This window comes from Setaria viridis, chromosome 4 (genome assembly GCF_005286985.2).
Source record: "Setaria viridis chromosome 4, Setaria_viridis_v4.0, whole genome shotgun sequence".
Classification (NCBI taxonomy): Eukaryota; Viridiplantae; Streptophyta; class Magnoliopsida; order Poales; family Poaceae; genus Setaria; species Setaria viridis.
In genome coordinates, this window is record NC_048266.2 from 28,516,051 (window position 1) to 28,521,582 (window position 5,532).

A 5,532-nucleotide genomic window follows, 5' to 3' on the forward strand; every position below is an offset into this window, starting at 1 on the left:
CCTCGGAGTAACCGGCGGCGTACCCTCCGCTCATCCCGGCAAAGTTGATGCCGGAATAATGGGAGCCGAAGAACCCAAAGGCTCGCTGCACGCCGATGTGAAGCGCGTCCACGGCGATCTCGCGGCTCCGGCGGCGCATCCCGAGGACACGAGCCGGCAGGGAGCTCGACCCCTCCTCCGGAACCATGCTGAGGCCGTCGCAGACGACACGGACCGCATCCCGCAGGGCGCCGTGCTCACCACGCTCCGCATCGAGCAGGTCCCTCAGCTTGGCGAATTCGCCTGCAAGAACCATCCGTAAAGCCCACCAAGTCAGAAACCACCGCAACACCACGGAAACGCAGAAACGGAAAGGAGTCTCACCGTCGGACCAGGCCTTCAGCTCGCGCTCCCGGTCAGCTCCCTGAGACACGGCGGTCTGGAGTCCCTGCACTTGCGACCGGAGGTGACCGACCTCCGCGCTAAGGTCAGCCGCCACCTTCTCGGCCTCCTCCTTCTTGACCTTCTCGGCGTCCAGGTCCTGCCAGGCCTTGTGCCGCTCACGTCGGATGCGCTCGATGGTCTTCTGGAGGGCTTCATGCTCCCCCCTCAGCCGTGCGAGCTCCTCGGCGTCGCGGCGGGCCCTCTTGGCGGCAGCCTGGAACTCCTCGCGGTCAAGGCGGGCCTTCTCGATGACGGCTTCGAGTTTAGCTTTCGACCGCCGCGTCTCCTGCTGTGCCGCCTCCTCACGCCTTTGCAGGTCGCCGATGACCCCCTGGGCGGCAGCAACCTGCATGGACAGCTCCCTGGTTCGCTCCCTCTTCGCGTTGAAGCGCTCCCAGATCCCCCGCTCCAGCCGGAGGAAATCAGATTTCCCTCGACTGCACTCTTGGAGAGCCTGCAAAGCGACATGCCATCAGGGACAAGGCAACGGGGAATGATGATCACCAACAAGAGGGCCAACGTACCTGGCTACCAGGGAGGACGGCGTTGTCCAAAGCCCCCATCGCCGAGGACAGAGCCGCGCGGGCGTGGGCGAGGCCACCCTGCACCGCCTGCCACTTGTGCCACTCCGCGGTGTCATCCAGGGTGAAGAGGTGCCTCGGTGGGTCCTCACGGGATGCCCAACGTAGGACGGACCCTCTCCACGCCCTGGGAACGGTGGCAGCCGAGGCCGAGGTGGGAGCTGATCCTGGCGCAGCCGTCGAAGCAGGCACCACCGCACCGGAAGCCGCCGGGTTCATCGACGACCCCGGCGCCTGCGCACCCATCGCCGCCAGGGCCACCGCGGGGTCGCCCAATGGCGGCGGCGCCTCCGACGCGAGCGGCGGAACAGGTATCCCCGCGGCTACCTCGGCCCCCGCCGCAGCCGCCGAGGGAGGCTCCTCCGCTCCTGCCGGAGTCCCTCGAGCGGGCTCCTCCGCCTCCGCCGCCGGTGCCACCTCCGCTGGGATCCTCAGGGCGGAGGTGCCCGCCTCCGTCGCCGCTGCCTCCTCCGCCGCGGCCGCAGGGGCAGACGCTCCCTCCTCTATCGCCGCCGCCGCCGATCCCACCACGACCGCGAGGATATCCGTCCCACCTCCCGTCGCCGTCGTCTCCTCCGCCTTGTCAGCGTCAAGGTCAATCACCTCCACGGCCTAAGGACCCAGGGGAACGATGCCCCGCGCCGTAGGAACGACCGGGGAAGCCGAAGGTGGAGCGGGGTCTACTTCCCCTCCCACGACCGACGCCGCCGTTACTCCGCCAGCCGCCATCACGGGGGCCGCCTCCGCGGAGAGGTTTGCGACCTCGCCGGGGACCCCTCCGCTCGCCGTGGGCGGGACCGCGATCCGCCCCCCGGAGGAGGACGACACCCGCCACGCCTTCTTGGGCGCCAGCTGCAGGACGAGACCACGGGGGGCGGCGCTGCACATCAACGAACAAACATCAATAGGAACGAACGCGAGAAGGGGAAAGGAATGAGACGCGCGAGGAAGGCCAACTTACGTTCCTGAAGAACAAGGACGGTACGCGCGCTTCGCCTCGGGGCCCGACGCCGACCCCGGGGCATCCGGCAGTGGCCGCTTGTCGCCGCTTCACTGCCCTCCAATCTCGGGCGCGACGGCAGAGGCGGTCTCCGCGGACCTCCGGGGAGCGCCCCGGGCGGACTCCTGGAGGGCGCCTCGCGCCGGCTCCTGGGCAACGGCGGGGGTAGGCTCCGAAGACCCCCGGGGGGCGCTCCGCGAAAGCTCCAGGGAAGAGCCCCGTGTCGGCTCCTGTGAGGAGCCCCGTGGCGACCCCTGGGGGGAGTCCCCCGCCGACCCCTGGGGAACGTCCCGCGCCGGCTCCTGGGAGGCGCCCCGCGCCGACCCCTGGGGGGCGTCCTGCGTCAACTCTTGGGGTCGCCCCATGCCGACCCCTGGGGTGCAGCCCCAGGGCCTTTCGGAATCGAGGTCTGGGCGGACGTCCCCTCCGCCTCATCCCCCACGACCCGGGTCAGCGTGCCTTGCGAACGCGAAATGGCCCCGTGTCAGAATGACAACTACAAGACGCGAAGAAAGGAGGTCGGCGGGTGCCCGGGCACTGGGTACTCGGCGTCCTTGTCCTCCCGCGCCTCCCAAATCCGTTGCCGGATCTCGGAGGCAGCGAGCGCACCCGCCGCCAAGGTGGTGCCTTCGGTCGGTGCGTTCGGAGTCATGGCGGCAAGCGAGCAGACCCGGAGCATTAACGGCACCACTCGCCGGGCATGGTACGCCCTGATGACCCCGGCGCCGCTAAGCCCGCTCCTCTTCAGCTGCTCGATAGCCTGCAGCAGGTCGAGGATCCGCTTCTTCTCCTTCTCCACCGGCCCGTACGCCAACACCTCCGGCGCCGCGTCGATGGTACGGCCGGTGAACTCCGGCAGGGGGGACTTCGAGTAGTTCTTCACATAGAACCACTGGTTGTGCCACCCCTTGTGGGACGCCGAGGTCTTCATCGCCATGTACTCCTTGGAGTGAGTATGGCGGAGGTGGATCCCGACGCACCCAATCGGCACCGGGGGCGACCGCTGCTGGCTCCCCCTCTTCTCTGTCTTCTAATACAGACTCACCGTGAAGAAATACTTCCACAGCGAGAAGTTGGGCTTGATGCCCAGGAACCCCTCGCACAGTGCGACGAACGCCGCAACGTCCTGGATCCCATTGGGGTTGAGGTGCTGGAGCTCGAGCCCGTAGTAGTGGAGGAGCCCCCGGAAGAAGCGGCTCGGTGGAGTCGCGAACCCCCGCTCATGGAAATGAGCGAAGGAGACAACGTAGCCGGGGGGAGGCGACGGCACCTGCTCCGACCCCGGCAGCTCCCACTCGCCCGCCTCCGTCCTCTCGCAGAGGAGGCCTTTCCTCACCAGGCCCTCGGCGCGCGAGGAGTTGAAGTGGGAGATCCCCCAAGATCCCATCGCTGGAGGAGGAGAAAACATGACGGGGGTGGGAAGAAAGGGCGCAGCTTGGAGCGGAGGAAGGCAAAGCGGATGCAGGTGAGCTAAGCGCGAGTCTTGAGGGCGAAAGGGCTTGAAAGCAGGAGGCGGGCGGAACCAGCAAGGCGGGGCCTCCGTTTTTATAGGAAAGGCGTGGGGGAAGCAGAATCGACGCCCCTGTCGCCATAAATGCGGCGCCAGGTACGCCCCTGCCATGCCCACTTTCTTTTCGAAAACCGCGCGCACGATCGGCCGCGAAAATATCCTATCCTCCTCGATTCGCGGGACGGCGCTCTCCATAACTCCGTCTCCCGGAAGGCACGCCCACGACGTCCCCCACGTTCGGCCCAAATGCAACGTCCGCTCCGATCCGGTCCAAGGCCCACCGAAAGGTAAGAAAGGGATACGGGGCTCAAAACGCCCGTACGGCCCATTATGATCTAGAGGTTCGAAGGCTGGCCCACCACGAGTTCGACAGCCGCCTCAAGACATCCCCCGAGCAAGGGGTGAGAAGGGACGGGTCCGCTAGCGGCCAACACACAAGCGAGCGAAAGACAAGGGCGTCCCGACCTCTCGTTCGAGTCCTGACCGGCACAAAGTTCATGGTTTTTCCACGAGGAAAGGTAACGAGCCCCCGGATCCGGCCGAACGGACCCGGGAACTATATGAACTAGCCGGCTGGAGATTGGAGTACGCCACTAGCTTGGCCTGAGCCGGACCCCCCCGAACGGGGACCGGGACTCCACTCGAACCTACTCGTTCGCAGCTCAATGAGCACCACGGTTCGTCCAACGAGGATAACGTGGCACGGCTCAACCCCTTCGTCCTAGCGAACGGACGCTTGAGGGGCAACGATCAAAAGTCGACCTGGCCTCCCGACCGGTCTCCTGCAACGCGCGGGGGCTCGGGGGCTAGCATCGCAACCAACGACCACGCGTGTGGTCGCGATTCGCACGCTCCCCGACCAAGCTGGGTTAAAACAAACGCACCCTACCCCCAACAAGATCTCCGGCGAAACGGCGAAAGAAGCCTCCGGAGCAGCACTCTTGCTCCACCACAAGCTCGGGGGCTACTGTTGGGGGCAAATATTAACGATCTCCTAAATACCGATTAAAGGAACAAACATGAAGGCCCAGGCCCATCCAGGATAACGAAATCGCCATCGAGCCCAACATGAGTGGGACTCCGCCTCGCCCGACCGCGGTCCCGGGGTCGGGAGCGTCCGACCTCCCGCCGCGAGGCTCCGCCTCGTCCGACCGCGACCCCGGGGTCGGGGGCGCCCGACCCCTCGCCACAAGGTTCCGCCTCGCCCGACCCTGGGCATGGGGGTCGGACTCACTAGGGCCCCCAGGACGGATATCCCTCTCGGGCGCGGACCGGGTGATCAGGGTGACGATCCCGCGGGTCCCCCTTGTTGGCCTCATCATAAATGCGCCGCAGGCCTGGCAGGAAGAAGGATGACCGCGCTCCTCACGCAACCCGCTGCAAGTACCCATGCACGACCACACTGTACAAGCTACAGTGCCGGCGGCTCCCTTCCATTCGCCGCAGGGTACTCATGACCTGCGCCGTCCGGAGCAGAGGGAAGACTCGCCCGTTCTCGGGCCCCGCGCGCCCGGCAGCGGGGATGTGACGCCCTCTCTCCACGAGCCATCATCAGGACGGCGGCATCCGCCGTCCCTCCCAACGGACAACGAAGTGACGACGAAATGCCTTCATCATAACCCGGTGCCTACGGACACCGAAGAAGCTATCTGTAGGGCGTGACGACAGTTGACGCACGGCCGCCCTCCTCCTCCCGCATACGCGCCGGCACACACCAGGGGCCGGCGAGGGCACCGGGCGCCTAAGAACTTGGTTTCTCCCTTCTTGCCGTATTTTTACCGTACTACATTTAAACTCTTTACTGCCCTCATCACCCAGTCTCAGCTGTAACTCCGGCAGCCCCCTTACGATATAAAAGGGGGCATCGGGGGCCAGAGACGGGGATCGGCTTCTTCTCCCTCAAGCCAACAGCACATTGCTACTCTCCCTTAGAGCACAAGCACAAAAGAGACTTGGGACCAGTCCCTCTCTCATCGATCTGTAACCCCTACTACAGAACCCCGCGTGGGCAATATGAG